The sequence below is a fragment of the Salmo salar genome, chromosome 06 (genome assembly GCF_965601325.2).
Source record: "Salmo salar chromosome 06, fSalSal1, whole genome shotgun sequence".
In the NCBI taxonomy this organism is placed as follows: domain Eukaryota; kingdom Metazoa; phylum Chordata; class Actinopteri; order Salmoniformes; family Salmonidae; genus Salmo; species Salmo salar.
In genome coordinates this window covers 98,374,231-98,392,270 of record NC_138296.1, presented here as the reverse complement: position 1 = coordinate 98,392,270, position 18,040 = coordinate 98,374,231, and positions in this window count along the sequence as shown.

The window sequence follows — 18,040 nt, the reverse complement described above, 5'->3', positions numbered from 1 at the left end:
GCCGCTCAGCAAGGAAGAAGCCACTGCTCCAAAACCACCATAAAAAAAGCCAGACTATGGTTTGCAACTGCACATGGGGACAAAGATCGTACTTTTTGGAGAAATGTTCTCTGGTCTGATGAAACAAAAATAGAACTGTTTGGCCATAATGACCATCGTTGTGTTTGGAGGAAAAAGGGGGAGTCTTGCAAGCCGAAGAACACCATCCAACCGTGAAGCACGGGGGTGGCAGCATCATGTTGTGGGGGTGCTTTGCTGCAGGAGGGACTGGTGCACTTCACAAAATAGATGGCATCATGATGGAGGAAAATTATGTGGATATATTGAAGCAACATCTCAAGACATCAGTCAGGAAGTTTAAAGCTTGGTCACAAATGGGTCTTCCAAATGGACAATGACCCCAAGCATACTTCCAAAGTTATGGAAAAATGGCTTAAGGACAACAAAGTCAAGGTATTGGAGTGGCCATCACAAAGCCCTGACCTCAATCCTATAGAACATTTGTGGGCAGAACTGAAAGAGAGTGTGTTCCGAGCAAGCAGGTCTTCAAACCTGACTCAGTTACACCAGCTCTGTCAGGAGGAATGGGCCAAAATTCACCCAACTTATTGTGGGAAGCTTGTGGAAGGCTACCCGAAACGTTTGATCCAAGTTAAACAATTTAAAGACATTGCTACCAAATACTAATTGAATGTATGTAAATTTCTGACCCACTGGGAATGTGATGAAAGATATAAAAGCTGAAATAAATCATTCTCTCTACTATTATTCTGACATTTCACAATTTTTAAATAAAGTGGTGATCCTATCTGACCTAAGACAAAGACAGCAAAGCTCCCCCACAACATGATGCTGCCACCCCCGTGCTTCACGGTTGGGATGGTGTTCTTCAGCTTGCAAGCTGGTTGAGAGAATGCCAAGAGTGTACAAAGCTGTCATTAAGGCAAAGGGTGGCTACTTTGAAGAATCTAAAATCTAAAATATATTTTGATTTGTTTAACACTATTTTGTTCACTACATGATTCAATATGTGTTATTTCTTAGTTTTGATGTCTTCGCTATTATTCTACAATGTAGAAAAACATTTGAATGAGTAGGTGTGTCCGAACTTTTGGATCTGTACAGGCATCCGCATCCTAAATGGCACCCTATTTAGTGCACTACTTTTGACCAGGGCCCATAAGGCAGTGCACCACATAGGGAATAGGGTGCCATTTGGAACTAAATATAAAGTATATACTGAACAAAAATATACACGCAAAATGTAAAATGTTGGTCCCATGTTTCATGAGCTGAAATGAAAGATCCCCAAAATGTTCCATATTTCTCTCAAATGTTTAATAATTAATTTTACATCCCTGTTAGTAAGCATCCCTGTTAGTAAAATCAAGATAATCCATCCACCTTACAGGTGTGGCATATCAAGAAGCTGATTGAACAGCATAATCATTACACAGGTGCACCTTGTGCTGGCGACAATAAAAGGTCACTCTAAAATGTACAGTTTAGTTACAAAACAATGCCACAGCTACCTCAAGTTTTGAGGGAACGTACAATTGGCATGCTGACTGCAAAAATGTCCACCAGAGCTGTTGCCAGAGAATTACATGTTCATTTCTCTACCATAAGCCACCTCCAACATCGTTATAGAAAATTTGGCAGTACGCCCAACCGGCCTCACAACCACAGACCACGTGTAACCACGGCAGCCCAGGACCTCCACATCCGGCTTCTTCATCTGCGGGATCGTCTGATCCCAGTCATTTAGACAGCTGATGAAACTGTGGGTTTGCAAAACCAAAACGTTTTTTTGGGGAAACTGTTGTTAACTGTCTCAGGGAAGTTCGTCTCCGTGCTGGTCGTCGTCTCCGCGCTGGTCGTCATCCGCGCTGGACTGCAGTTTTTGTGTCGTAACTGATTTTCAGTGGGAAAATGCCACTGGCACGCTGGAAAAGTGTGCTCTTCATGGATGAATCCCAGGATGAAATGTACCAGGAAGATGGCAGACAGCATGTGTGTGGGGTCGTGTGGGCAATGTGCTGAGTTTAACGTTGTGAACAGAGTGCCCCATGGTGGCAGCGAGGTTATAGTGTGGGCAGGCGTAAGCTACGAACAAGGAACACGATTGCATTTTATCGATGGCAAATAGAATGGACAGAGATACCGTGACCAAATCCTGAGACCCGTTGTCATGACATTCATCCGCAGCCATCACCTTTGCACTTCCTGTTGTGCAGGACAATTCTCAGCAAAAAAATTGTAATTAAAATTAAAATTAACATCCTAAATCTGTAGATGACACAGGCTCTGTCAACCCTTCCTTACCTTACTCTAAAACAACCATTATTTACCTAACCCTACAACAACCATTATTTAACTAACCCTACAACAACCATTATTTACCTAACCCTACAACAACCATTATTTACTTATTTAACTTAATTATCAGGGTTAGGTCCTAACCCTTCAACCTAACTAACGGTTAGGTAAATAATCAGGGTTAGGTCCTAACCCTACAACCTAAGTAACGGTTAGGTAAATAATCAGGGTTAGGTCCTAACCCTACAACAACCATTATTTACCTAACCCTACAACCTAACTAACGGTTAGGTAAATAATCAGGGTTAGGTCCTAACCCTACAACCACACCCTGACACTGGAACAAGGATAAAATCCTGATCCACATGAACTATTCTGTATCAGCTTGCACTTCCATGTTCTGAGAACCACATGTTTCTTAGAGCTTGGTGATACCGTGCTTGTCCTACGGTTGATCTGCAAACAAGCTTCACATAACGTTCTGGGAATGATGCAGGGTAGTGAACACGCGTTCGTCGTAAAGATGGGACCAAGGCGCAGCGGGAATGTGTATGCTCATCTTCTTTATTGTGAAGAAAACCAAAAACAAACACTTAATACAAAACAACGACGAAAAAAATAACAGTCCTGTGAGACACACAGCTACACACAGAACCACTACCCACAAAAACCCGTGAAAAAAACACCCCTACTAAATAGGACCTTCAATTAGAGGCAACGAGAAACAGCTGCTTCCAATTGAAGGTCAATCAAAAACCCTAAACATAGAAATAGAAAGACTAGACTAGAACATAGAAATATACTAACATAGAACATAAACCAAAAACCCCCGGAACACTCTAAACAAACACCCCTCTATATAAACACATAGCCCAACAAAACCCCGAACCACATAAAACAAACATCTCCTGCTACGTCCTGACCAAACTACAATAACACATAACCCCCTTTACTGGTCAGGACGTTACAGGTAGTTTCTTGGCATTGGAAAATTGTCAGCACATTTTAAGGAACTTACATTCCACACGGTTCTCATGTGGTTCTATTTAATTTCATATTTTTTACTACATTCTGGGAACAAAAAATGCTGTGACTTGAGCAATGTTCTCAGAACGTTTAGAGAGTATATGCTTCTGTTTCATGTCAGTTCTTGGCAATATTCTGGGAATGTTTAAAAAAATAAATGTAATAGTCTACAACATCAATAAGCTTTACATTACATTCTCAGAACATGAAGAAAACATTCCATAAACCCCACAAGAAAGCATTAACGTTCTGAGAATGTTTTTTTTTTAAAACATATACATTCCATTCTCAGTTTCAGCAAAACTCTCTCTATCCTCTACCTTGTTAGTACAGGTGTGTTGGCCCATTAATTGGTCACACCTGATCTCAATGAGTGCTTGTTTCCTTTGAAATGGGGGTCTATTTGAATAGACTAAAATGAACAGCTTTGTTTGAGTAACAAAAAAAAAACATCCTTGTGGCACAGTGGAATAATTCCATTGACGGACAACATAAGACCATAGGTTTGAATCTCACTGATGCCATGCTACAATGAAAAAATACATGTGTTTGTATGATTAATACCTAAGGGAATTTATATTTGTCCTATCTGTTTGTAGAATTAAAAAAAAGTTAACCTAAGCTAGAAGTATTATTGAAACATTCAGTGAAACAGTTAAGGAAGTTATTCAAAAACCTCAAAATAACCTTTATATTTTGTTCACAACTTTCACAACATTTAGAGAATGTACTACAGAATTGAATTAAGGATTGGAGTCTTTTTTTCAATTTTCACCTAAAATGACATACCCAAATCTAACTGCCTGTAGCTCAGGACCTGAAGCAAGGATATGCATATTCTTGATACCATTTGAAAGGAAACACTTTGAAGTTTGTGGAAATGTGAAATTAGTGTAGGAGAATATAACACAATAGATCTGGTAAAAGATAAAACAAACAAAAAAAACATGCGTTTTCTATTTTTATATTTGTTCCATCATGTTTGAAATGCAAGACAAAAAGCCATACACTGATAGGATTCTAGGTGTCATTAAGATTTTGTCCACAAGATGGCAGCAGTGTGTGTGCAAAGTTTAAAATGGATTCAGTGAAGAATTATATCACTACACAATATTTTGTATCAAGTCTGCCAGGAAGGAGTTTGCCCAAATGTGCCGAATTGGTCAATTTATACATTTTCGAAGAAACATACAAAAATGCTATGTTAATAATACATACAGCTTTCTGCCCATAGAAGACATGTCTATGTCCCGGAAAGTTGGCTGTTGTTTACAACGTCATTCTAGTCACATTTTCGCATATTGAGCAACAACTGTCTGACCAACAACCTACCCTGGAGGCGAAAGAAATGCACACCTATTTAGGCGAGGTGCAGGCTAGCGGAGTGGAACGCTTAAAAAAAAATCTGAGACTTACTGATAAACGTCAAATCAGTTTTCTTGATCTTCTGATCTTGTGTGAATGTAACAGTGTAGGTTCCGTCCCTCTCTTCGCCCCAACCCGGGCTCGAACCAGGGACCCTCTGCACACATCAACAACTGACACCCCCACAAAGCATCGTTACCCATCGCGCCACAAAAGCCATGGCCCTTGCAACGCAAGGGGAAACCCTACTTCAAGTCTCAGAGCGAGTGACGTCACTGATTGAAACGCTATTAGCGCGCACCACCGCTAACTAACTAGCCATTTCACATCGGTTACATGAAGATAATGTTCTATACACTGATCTTTACAGGAAACCTACTGATCTTTACAGGAAACCTACTGATCGTAACAGGAAACCTACTGATCGTAACAGGAAACCTACTGATCGTAACAGGAAACCTACTGATCGTAACAGTTTGTTGAGGGCTGATAGTTGTCACTTCCTTGAAAAACAGTTTGCCCTACGGCCAATTCTGGCTGAGACGCAAAGAAAATTCTAGGAGAGGGGGCACAAAAATGGTCAGATTAATAATATTGCCATTGAGAAAATGTAAAATGAGACATGACCTTTTTCAAGGTTAGTTTCGCAAAATTAAGCATTCTCGCGTTCTAACTACCCAAAATGCTCTGAACAAATGAAGGGAATCGTTCCCAAACAGAGGCACATTCTAAGATCCGATGATAGTATCGGTAATGTGATTTCGGACCTTCCCTTGGTCGTATTCTCGCGGTGCAGAAACCTCAGAGATCATTTGGTAAACTCTGATTTACCACCTCAAGATATTCCTGAACAACGTCTATGTGCGCCCTCTACTGGATGGAAACTACAAGTGTAATGGCTGTTCTCAATGCAATGGCACTTATAAATGTAAATCCTTCAAACTCCCCCAAACAGGGAAACAGATCCCAATTAAAGGTGTTATCACCTGCTCCACTAAGGCAGTTATTTATCTTATAACTTGTCCTTGTGGTAAAATGATGTGGCTAAAACAAAGCGTGAATTAAAAGTACGTATCTCAGAGCACCGTAGCACCATTAGGTGATAAAACTTGACTTACCCAGTTGCGGCCCACTTTTTGGAAGCGAACCACTCGATTTCGTCTCTACGTTATATCGGCATTGAACATGTCACCCTCCCTAGGAGAGGGAGTGACCTCGATAATTTATTGTTAAAACGAGAGGCTGCCTGGATCTTTAATTTAAAGACCCTTTCACCCTTCGGACTCAACGTGGACTTCGATCTGAAGCCATTCTTGTGATTATTGTGATTTTGCTATTGTAAATGTTTGTAGGCTCATGTAGCAAAATTGTATCTATGATCGTACGCTATCCATTTATGTTTTTTGTATGCTATTTTAATATATGAGAATTAACGAATGATATCAGGCCACAACTGGCCATGATTATAGACACCTGTGTGTCTTTTGACACTATATAAACGAGTCATCTCGCAGTGTTTGTGATCATACCCTGATGAAGACAGCTTCTCTGTCGAAACGTTGGATATTACATTTTTGCTTCTGAGCTCCTAGTATGCGGCTCGACAACCTACCCTGACCATGTTCTCTCTCTCTCCTGTAAATTTACAGGAGAGAGAGAGAGCATGGTCAGGGTGTATTTACAGGAGAGAGAGAGAACATGGAAAGGGAGTATTTACAGGAGAGAGAGAGAACATGGTCAGGGTGTATTTACAGGAGAGAGAGAGAACATGGTCAGGGAGTATTTACAGGAGAGAGAGAGAGAACATGGTCAGGGTGTATTTACAGGAGAGAGAGAGAACATGGTCAGGGAGTATTTACAGGGGAGAGAGAGAACATGGTCAGGGTGTATTTACAGGAGAGAGAGAGAACATGGTCAGGGAGTATTTACAGGAGAGAGAGAGAACATGGTCAGGGTGTATTTACAGGAGAGAGAGAGAACATGGTCAGGGAGTATTTACAGGAGAGAGAGAGAACATGGTCAGGGTGTATTTACAGGAGAGAGAGAGAACATGGTCAGGGAGTATTTACAGGAGAGAGAGAGAACATGGTCAGGGAGTATTTACAGGAGAGAGAGAGAACATGGTCAGGGTGTATTTAAAGGAGAGAGAGAAAATGGTCAGGGAGTATTTACAGGAGAGAGAGAGAACATGGTCAGGGAGTATTTACAGGAGGGAGAGAACATGGTCAGGGTGTATTTACAGGAGAGAGAGAACATGGTCAGGGTGTATTTACAGGAGAGAGAGAACATGGTCAGGGTGTATTTACAGGAGAGAGAGAACATGGTCAGGGTGTATTTACAGGAGAGAGAGAGAACATGGTCAGGGTGTATTTACAGGAGAGAGAGAGAACATGGTCAGGGAGTATTTACAGGAGAGAGAGAGAACATGGTCAGGGTGTATTTACAGGAGAGAGAGAGAACATGGTAAGGGAGTATTTACAGGAGAGAGAGAGAACATGGTCAGGGTGTATTTAAAGGAGAGAGAGAAAATGGTCAGGGAGTATTTACAGGAGAGAGAGAGAACATGGTCAGGGAGTATTTACAGGAGGGAGAGAACATGGTCAGGGTGTATTTACAGGAGAGAGAGAGAACATGGTCAGGGAGTATTTCCAGGGGAGAGAGAGAACATGGTCAGGGAGTATTTACAGGAGAGAGAGAGAACATGGTCAGGGTGTATTTACAGGAGAGAGAGAGAACATGGTCAGGGTGTATTTACAGGAGAGAGAGAGAACATGGTCAGGGAGTATTTACAGGAGAGAGAGAGAACATGGTCAGGGAGTATTTACAGGCGAGTGAGAGAACATGGTCAGGGAGTATTTACAGGAGAGAGAGAGAACATGGTCAGGGTGTATTTAAAGGAGAGAGAGAAAATGGTCAGGGAGTATTTACAGGAGAGAGAGAGAACATGGTCAGGGAGTATTTACAGGAGAGAGAGAGAACATGGTCAGGGAGTATTTACAGGAGAGAGAGAGAACATGGTCAGGGTGTATTTACAGGAGAGAGAGAGAACATGGTCAGGGAGTATTTACAGGAGGGAGAGAACATGGTCAGGGTGTATTTACAGGAGAGAGAGAACATGGTCTGGGTGTATTTACAGGAGAGAGAGAGAACATGGTCAGGGAGTATTTACAGGAGAGAGAGAGAGAACATGGTCAGGGTGTATTTACAGGAGAGAGAGAGAACATGGTCAGGGAGTATTTACAGGAGAGAGAGAGAACATGGTCAGGGTGTATTTACAGGAGAGAGAGAGAACATGGTCAGGGAGTATTTACAGGGGAGAGAGAGAACATGGTCAGGGAGTATTTACAGGAGAGAGAGAGAACATGGTCAGGGTGTATTTACAGGAGAGAGAGAGAACATGGTCAGGGAGTATTTACAGGAGAGAGAGAGAACATGGTCAGGGTGTATTTACAGGAGAGAGAGAGAACATGGTCAGGGAGTATTTACAGGAGAGAGAGAGAACATGGTCAGGGAGTATTTAAAGGAGAGTGAGAGAACATGGTCAGGGAGTATTTACAGGAGAGAGAGAGAACATGGTCAGGGTGTTTTTACAGGAGAGAGAGAGAACATGGTCAGGGAGTATTTACAGGAGAGAGAGAGAACATGGTCAGGGAGTATTTACAGGAGAGAGAGAGAGAACATGGTCAGGGTGTATTTACAGGAGAGAGAGAGAACATGGTCAGGGAGTATTTACAGGAGAGAGAGAGAACATGGTCAGGGTGTATTTACAGGAGAGAGAGAGAACATGGTCAGTGAGTATTTACAGGGGAGAGAGAGAACATGGTCAGGGAGTATTTACAGGAGAGAGAGAGAACATGGTCAGGGTGTATTTACAGGAGAGAGAGAGAACATGGTCAGGGAGTATTTACAGGAGAGAGAGAGAACATGGTCAGGGTGTATTTACAGGAGAGAGAGAGAACATGGTCAGGGAGTATTTACAGGAGAGAGAGAGAACATGGTCAGGGAGTATTTAAAGGAGAGTGAGAGAACATGGTCAGGGAGTATTTACAGGAGGGAGAGAACATGGTCAGGGTGTTTTTACAGGAGAGAGAGAGAACATGGTCAGGGAGTATTTACAGGAGAGAGAGAACATGGTCAGGGTGTATTTACAGGAGAGAGAGAACATGGTCAGGGTGTATTTACAGGAGAGAGAGAGAACATGGTCAGGGAGTATTTACAGGAGAGAGAGAGAACATGGTCAGGGTGTATTTACAGGAGAGAGAGAGAACATGGTCAGGGAGTATTTACAGGAGAGAGAGAGAGAACATGGTCAGGGTGTATTTACAGGAGAGAGAGAGAACATGGTCAGGGAGTATTTACAGGAGAGAGAGAGAACATGGTCAGGGTGTATTTACAGGAGAGAGAGAGAACATGGTCAGGGAGTATTTACAGGGGAGAGAGAGAACATGGTCAGGGAGTATTTACAGGAGAGAGAGAGAACATGGTCAGGGTGTATTTACAGGAGAGAGAGAGAACATGGTCAGGGAGTATTTACAGGAGAGAGAGAGAACATGGTCAGGGTGTATTTACAGGAGAGAGAGAGAACATGGTCAGGGTGTATTTACAGGAGATAGAGAACATGGTCAGGGTGTATTTACAGGAGAGAGAGAGAACATGGTCAGGGTGTATTTACAGGAGAGAGATAACATAGTCAGGGTGTATTTACAGGAGAGAGAGAGAACATGGTCAGGGTGTATTTACAGGAGAGAGAGAGAACATGGTCAGGGAGTATTTACAGGAGAGAGAGAGAACATGGTCAGGGTGTATTTACAGGGGAGAGAGAGAACATGGTCAGGGTGTATTTACAGGAGAGAGAGAACATGGTCAGGGTGTATTTACAGGAGAGAGAGAGAACATGGTCAGGGTGTATTTACAGGAGAGAGAGAGAACATGGTCAGGGAGTATTTACAGGAGAGAGAGAGAACATGGTCAGGGTGTATTTACAGGAGAGAGAGAGAACATGGTCAGGGTGTATTTACAGGAGAGAGAGAGAACATGGTCAGGGTGTATTTACAGGAGAGAGAGAGAACATGGTCAGGGTGTATTTACAGGAGAGAGAGAGAACATGGTCAGGGAGTATTTACAGGAGAGAGAGAGAACATGGTCAGGGTGTATTTACAGGAGAGAGAGAGAACATGGTCAGGGAGTATTTACAGGGGAGAGAGAGAACATGGTCAGGGAGTATTTACAGGAGAGAGAGAGAACATGGTCAGGGTGTATTTACAGGAGAGAGAGAGAACATGGTCAGGGAGTATTTACAGGAGAGAGAGAGAACATGGTCAGGGTGTATTTACAGGAGAGAGAGAGAACATGGTCAGGGAGTATTTACAGGAGAGAGAGAGAACATGGTCAGGGTGTATTTACAGGAGAGAGAGAGAACATGGTCAGGGAGTATTTACAGGAGGGAGAGAACATGGTCAGGGAGTATTTACAGGAGGGAGAGAACATGGTCAGGGAGTATTTACAGGAGGAGAGAGAACATGGTCAGGGAGTATTTACAGGAGAGAGAGAGAACATGGTCAGGGTGTATTTACAGGAGAGAGAGAGAACATGGTCAGGGAGTATTTACAGGAGAGAGAGAGAACATGGTCAGGGAGTATTTACAGGAGAGAGAGAGAACATGGTCAGGGTGTATTTACAGGAGAGAGAGAACATGGTCAGGGAGTATTTACAGGAGAGAGAGAGAACATGGTCAGGGAGTATTTACAGGAGAGAGAGAGAACATGGTCAGGGTGTATTTACAGGAGAGAGAGAACATGGTCAGGGTGTATTTACAGGAGAGAGAGAACATGGTCAGGGTGTATTTACAGGAGAGAGAGAGAACATGGTCAGGGTGTATTTACAGGAGAGAGAGAACATGGTCAGGGAGTATTTACAGGAGAGAGAGAACATGGTCAGGGTGTATTTACAGGAGAGAGAGAGAACATGGTCAGGGTGTATTTACAGGAGAGAGAGAGAACATGGTCAGGGAGTATTTACAGGAGAGAGAGAGAACATGGTCAGGGTGTATTTACAGGAGAGAGAGAGAACATGGTCAGGGAGTATTTACAGGAGAGAGAGAGAACATGGTCAGGGAGTATTTACAGGAGAGAGAGAGAACATGGTCAGGGTGTATTTACAGGGAGAGAGAGAACATGGTCAGGGTGTATTTACAGGAGAGAGAGAGAACATGGTCAGGGTGTATTTACAGGAGAGAGAGAGAACATGGTCAGGGTGTATTTACAGGAGAGAGAGAGAACATGGTCAGGGAGTATTTACAGGGAGAGAGAGAACATGGTCAGGGTGTATTTACAGGAGAGAGAGAGAACATGGTCAGGGAGTATTTACAGGAGAGAGAGAGAACATGGTCAGGGAGTATTTACAGGAGAGAGAGAGAACATGGTCAGGGAGTATTTACAGGAGAGAGAGAGAACATGGTCAGGGTGTATTTACAGGAGAGAGAGAGAACATGGTCAGGGTGTATTTACAGGAGAGAGAGAGAACATGGTCAGGGTGTATTTACAGGAGAGAGAGAGAACATGGTCAGGGAGTATTTACAGGAGAGAGAGAGAACATGGTCAGGGTGTATTTACAGGAGAGAGAGAGAACATGGTCAGGGTGTATTTACAGGAGAGAGAGAGAACATGGTCAGGGAGTATTTACAGGAGAGAGAGAGAGAACATGGTCAGGGTGTATTTACAGGAGAGAGAGAGAACATGGTCAGGGAGTATTTACAGGAGAGAGAGAGAACATGGTCAGGGTGTATTTACAGGAGAGAGAGAGAACATGGTCAGGGTGTATTTACAGGAGAGAGAGAGAACATGGTCAGGGAGTATTTACAGGGGAGAGAGAGAACATGGTCAGGGAGTATTTACAGGAGAGAGAGAGAGACATGGTCAGGGTGTATTTACAGGAGAGAGAAAGAACATGGTCAGGGTGTATTTACAGGAGAGAGAGAGAACATGGTCAGGGTGTATTTACAGGAGAGAGAGAGAACATGGTCAGGGTGTATTTACAGGAGAGAGAGAGAACATGGTCAGGGAGTATTTACAGGAGAGAGAGAGAACATGGTCAGGGTGTATTTACAGGAGAGAGAGAGAACATGGTCAGGGAGTATTTACAGGAGAGAGAGAGAACATGGTCAGGGTGTATTTACAGGAGAGAGAGAGAACATGGTCAGGGAGTATTTACAGGAGAGAGAGAGAACATGGTCAGGGTGTATTTACAGGAGAGAGAGAGAACATGGTCAGGGAGTATTTCACAGGGAGAGAGAGAGAACATGGTCAGGGAGTATTTACAGGAGAGAGAGAGAACATGGTCAGGGTGTATTTACAGGAGAGAGAGAGAACATGGTCAGGGTGTATTTACAGGAGAGAGAGAGAACATGGTCAGGGAGTATTTACAGGAGAGAGAGAGAACATGGTCAGGGTGTATTTACAGGAGAGAGAGAGAACATGGTCAGGGTGTATTTACAGGAGAGGAGAGAACATGGTCAGGGTGTATTTACAGGAGAGAGAGAGAACATGGTCAGGGTGTATTTACAGGAGAGAGAGAGAACATGGTCAGGGAGTATTTACAGGAGAGAGAGAACATGGTCAGGGTGTATTTACAGGAGAGAGAGAGAACATGGTCAGGGTGTATTTACAGGAGAGAGAGAGAACATGGTCAGGGAGTATTTACAGGAGAGAGAGAGAACATGGTCAGGGAGTATTTACAGGAGAGAGAGAGAACATGGTCAGGGTGTATTTACAGGAGAGAGAGAGAACATGGTCAGGGTGTATTTACAGGAGAGAGAGAGAACATGGTCAGGGAGTATTTACAGGAGAGAGAGAGAACATGGTCAGGGTGTATTTACAGGAGAGAGAGAGAACATGGTCAGGGTGTATTTACAGGAGAGAGAGAGAACATGGTCAGGGTGTATTTACAGGAGAGAGAGAGAACATGGTCAGGGTGTATTTACAGGAGAGAGAGAGAACATGGTCAGGGTGTATTTACAGGAGAGAGAGAGAACATGGTCAGGGTGTATTTACAGGAGAGAGAGAGAACATGGTCAGGGTGTATTTACAGGAGAGAGAGAGAACATGGTCAGGGAGTATTTACAGGAGAGAGAGAGAACATGGTCAGGGAGTATTTACAGGAGAGAGAGAGAACATGGTCAGGGTGTATTTACAGGAGAGAGAGAGAACATGGTCAGGGAGTATTTACAGGAGGGAGAGAACATGGTCAGGGTGTATTTACAGGAGAGAGAGAACATGGTCAGGGTGTATTTACAGGAGAGAGAGAACATGGTCAGGGTGTATTTACAGGAGAGAGAGAGAGAACATGGTCAGAGTGTATTTACAGGAGAGAGAGAGAACATGGTCAGGGTGTATTTACAGGAGGAGAGAGAACATGGTCAGGGTGTATTTACAGGAGAGAGAGAGAACATGGTCAGGGTGTATTTACAGGAGAGAGAGAGAACATGGTCAGGGTGTATTTACAGGAGAGAGAGAGAACATGGTCAGGGTGTATTTACAGGGAGAGAGAGCAGGAGGGAGACGAGCTGGTCAGGGTGTATTTACAGGAGAGAGAGAGAACATGGTCAGGGTGTATTTACAGGAGAGAGAGAGAACATGGTCAGGGTGTATTTACAGGAGAGAGAGAGAACATGGTCAGGGTGTATTTACAGGAGAGAGAGAGAACATGGTCAGGGAGTATTTACAGGAGAGAGAGAGAACATGGTCAGGGTGTATTTACAGGAGAGAGAGAGAACATGGTCAGGGTGTATTTACAGGAGAGAGGAGAACATGGTCAGGGTGTATTTACAGGAGAGAGAGAGAACATGGTCAGGGTGTATTTACAGGAGAGAGAGAGAACATGGTCAGGGTGTATTTACAGGAGAGAGAGAGAACATGGTCAGGGTGTATTTACAGGAGAGAGAGAGAACATGGTCAGGGTGTATTTACAGGAGAGAGAGAGAACATGGTCAGGGAGTATTTACAGGAGAGAGAGAGAACATGGTCAGGGTGTATTTACAGGAGAGAGAGAGAACATGGTCAGGGTGTATTTAAAGGAGAGAGCGAGAACATGGTCAGGGAGTATTTACAGGAGAGAGAGAGAACATGGTCAGGGTGTATTTACAGGAGAGAGAGAACATGGTCAGGGTGTATTTACAGGAGAGAGAGAGAACATGGTCAGGGTGTATTTACAGGAGAGAGAGAGAACATGGTCAGGGAGTATTTACAGGAGAGAGAGAGAACATGGTCAGGGAGTATTTACAGGAGAGAGAGAGAACATGGTCAGGGTGTATTTACAGGAGAGAGAGAACATGGTCAGGGTGTATTTACAGGAGAGAGAGAACATGGTCAGGGTGTATTTACAGGAGAGAGAGAACATGGTCAGGGTGTATTTACAGGAGAGAGAGAGAACATGGTCAGGGTGTATTTACAGGAGAGAGAGAGAACATGGTCAGGGAGTATTTACAGGAGAGAGAGAGAACATGGTCAGGGAGTATTTACAGGAGAGAGAGAGAACATGGTCAGGGTGTATTTACAGGAGAGAGAGAACATGGTCAGGGAGTATTTACAGGAGAGAGAGAACATGGTCAGGGTGTATTTACAGGAGAGAGAGAACATGGTCAGGGTGTATTTACAGGAGAGAGAGAGAACATGGTCAGGGTGTATTTACAGGAGAGAGAGAGAACATGGTCAGGGTGTATTTACAGGAGAGAGAGAGAACATGGTCAGGGTGTATTTACAGGAGAGAGAGAGAACATGGTCAGGGAGTATTTACAGGAGAGAGAGAGAACATGGTCAGGGTGTATTTACAGGAGAGAGAGAGAACATGGTCAGGGAGTATTTACAGGAGAGAGAGAGAACATGGTCAGGGTGTATTTACAGGAGAGAGAGAGAACATGGTCAGGGTGTATTTACAGGAGAGAGAGAGAACATGGTCAGGGAGTATTTACAGGAGAGAGAGAGAACATGGTCAGGGAGTATTTACAGGAGGGAGAGAACATGGTCAGGGTGTATTTACAGGAGAGAGAGAGAACATGGTCAGGGTGTATTTACAGGAGAGAGAGAGAACATGGTCAGGGAGTATTTACAGGAGAAAGAGAGAACATGGTCAGGGTGTATTTACAGGAGAGAGAGAGAACATGGTCAGGGAGTATTTACAGGAGAGAGAGAGAACATGGTCAGGGTGTATTTACAGGAGAGAGAGAGAACATGGTCAGGGTGTATTTACAGGAGAGAGAGAGAACATGGTCAGGGAGTATTTACTGGAGAGAGAGAGAACATGGTCAGGGTGTATTTACAGGAGAGAGAGAGAACATGGTCAGGGTGTATTTAAAGGAGAGAGCGAGAACATGGTCAGGGAGTATTTACAGGAGAGAGAGAGAACATGGTCAGGGTGTATTTACAGGAGAGAGAGAACATGGTCAGGGTGTATTTACAGGAGAGAGAGAGAACATGGTCAGGGTGTATTTACAGGAGAGAGAGAGAACATGGTCAGGGAGTATTTACAGGAGAGAGAGAGAACATGGTCAGGGAGTATTTACAGGAGGGAGAGAACATGGTCAGGGTGTATTTACAGGAGAGAGAGAACATGGTCAGGGTGTATTTACAGGAGAGAGAGAACATGGTCAGGGTGTATTTACAGGAGAGAGAGAGAGAACATGGTCAGAGTGTATTTACAGGAGAGAGAGAGAACATGGTCAGGGTGTATTTACAGGAGGGAGAGAACATGGTCAGGGTGTATTTACAGGAGAGAGAGAGAACATGGTCAGGGTGTATTTACAGGAGAGAGAGAGAACATGGTCAGGGAGTATTTACTGGAGAGAGAGAGAACATGGTCAGGGTGTATTTACAGGAGAGAGAGAGAACATGGTCAGGGTGTATTTAAAGGAGAGAGCGAGAACATGGTCAGGGAGTATTTACAGGAGAGAGAGAGAACATGGTCAGGGTGTATTTACAGGAGAGAGAGAACATGGTCAGGGTGTATTTACAGGAGAGAGAGAGAACATGGTCAGGGTGTATTTACAGGAGAGAGAGAGAACATGGTCAGGGAGTATTTACAGGAGAGAGAGAGAACATGGTCAGGGAGTATTTACAGGAGAGAGAGAGAACATGGTCTGGGTGTATTTACAGGAGAGAGAGAACATGGTCAGGGTGTATTTACAGGAGAGAGAGAGAACATGGTCAGGGTGTATTTACAGGAGAGAGAGAGAACATGGTCAGGGAGTATTTACAGGAGAGAGAGAACATGGTCAGGGTGTATTTACAGAAACACCCTGACCATGTTCTCTCCCTCTCCTGTAAATACACCCTGACCATGTTCTCTCCCTCTCCTGTAAATACTCCCTGACCATGTTCTCTCTCTCTCCTGTAAATACACCCTGACCATGTTCTCTCTCTCTCCTGTAAATACACCCTGACCATGTTCTCTCTCTCTCTCTCATCACTGTCCTCTTTCTCTCTCCCTCTCTCTCTCTCTCTCTCTCTCTCTCTCTCTCTCTCTCCTGTAAATACAGTTCTCAGAACGTTAATAAAACCTCCCAGGAAGACTTTTCACTTCTGTTCAGAGTTAAAAAAAAAAAAAAACGTTCAGTTTTACTGGTCAGTAAATGTATGGCTTTGTTCCCACAACCAATGTGAAGCCAAAAACACACATTCCCACAACTTTCCAAGGAAAGCGCTAGCTGGGATGTCCGTTTTTGTCCATCAAAGTCACTAATGAATTCAGTTTGGACGAGTTGCTTATGTAAAAAAAAACGGTGTTTTGGGATTTTCTGTAGAACAATCATCTTCGTTTTAATTCATCTGAGAGAGAGATATCTCCCATTGAGAAAGCATCGGTTCCATTCAAAATACTCGGAAACAACATCCTAGTGTGTCACAGATGTGGAATAACGTTCCATTGTTGACACTTCCTGGTTCACAGAGCTGGAGATCCAATCAGCCAATCAGGATGAAGCTGCTGTTTATACATGAAAGGAGTCGGACCAAGACCTCCACGGTAACCAGGTTATATCCATACCAGTTTATATCCATACCAGTCTATATCCATACCACTTTATATCCATACCAGTTTATATCCATACCAGTTTATATCCATACCAGTCTATATCCATACGCACCCCGTCTTATCCATCCAGTACCAGTTTATATCCCCCCGCCCCCCCATACCAGTTTATATCCATACCAGGTCATATCCATACCAGTCTATATCCATACCAGTTTATATCCATACCAGTTTATATCCATACCAGTTTATATCCATACCAGGTCATATCCATACCAGGTCATATCCATACCAGGTCATATCCATACCAGTTGATATACTCCGGTCTCTCCTCCGTATAGCCCTCCGGTCTGTCCCCGGTCTACCTCCGGTCTCCTCCGTGATCTCTCTCTCTCTCTCTGCCCTGTCTGTGCTCTCTCTCTCTCTCTCTCTCTCTCTCTCTCTCTCTCTCTCTCTCTCTCTCTCTCTCTCTCTCTCTCTCTCTCTCTATAGACCTGTCTGTCTGTGTCTGTGTCTGTGTCTGGCTCTGCTCTGCTCTCTCTCTCTCTCTCTCTCTCCCTCTCCCCCCCAACCTGGAGTGTTAGAATGAAGTGCTGACTGTTGGATTATATTAGGAGGAAACAGACTGGAACACACACACACACACACACGTCAGGGGGGAAAATTCTTTGTTATGAATTACAACCTGTTCACTGATGAGTTAAAGCTCTTAAATGCTGCTGCCTCATTAGTGTGTCTGTCCGTCTGCGCGTGTATCGAAATTGGACGTCGTTCCATGCCTTCAAAACCATCCACAAGGGGCAACAGTGAGCGCTTTTACCATCAAGTAGACTTGGGTTTTGCTAGTGCATTGAGGACAAGGTAGATGGGTGTAATCCCATGACTGGATCACTAGTAAATGTAATGTTTTAACTTTATACCAAACCTTAACCATTAACTTTCTAAATTTGACATTTAAAGCAACTCTCTCTCATCACTGTCATCTCTCTCTTTCTCTCTCTCTCTCTCTCTCTCTCTCTCTCTCATCACTGTCATCTCTCTCTCTCTCTCTCATCACTGTCATCTCTCTCTCTCTCTCTCTCTCTCATCACTGCTGTCTGTCTGTCTGTCTGTCTGTCTGTCTGTCTGTCTGTCTGTCTGTCTGTCTGTCTGTCTGTCTGTCTGTCTGTCTGTCTGTCTGTCTGTCTGTCTGTCTGTCTGTCTGTCTGTCTGTCTGTCTGTCTGTCTGTCTGTCTGTCTGTCTGTCTGTCTGTCTGTCTGTCTCTCTCTCTCTGTCTCTCTCTCTCTGTCTCTCTCTCTCTGTCTCTCTCTC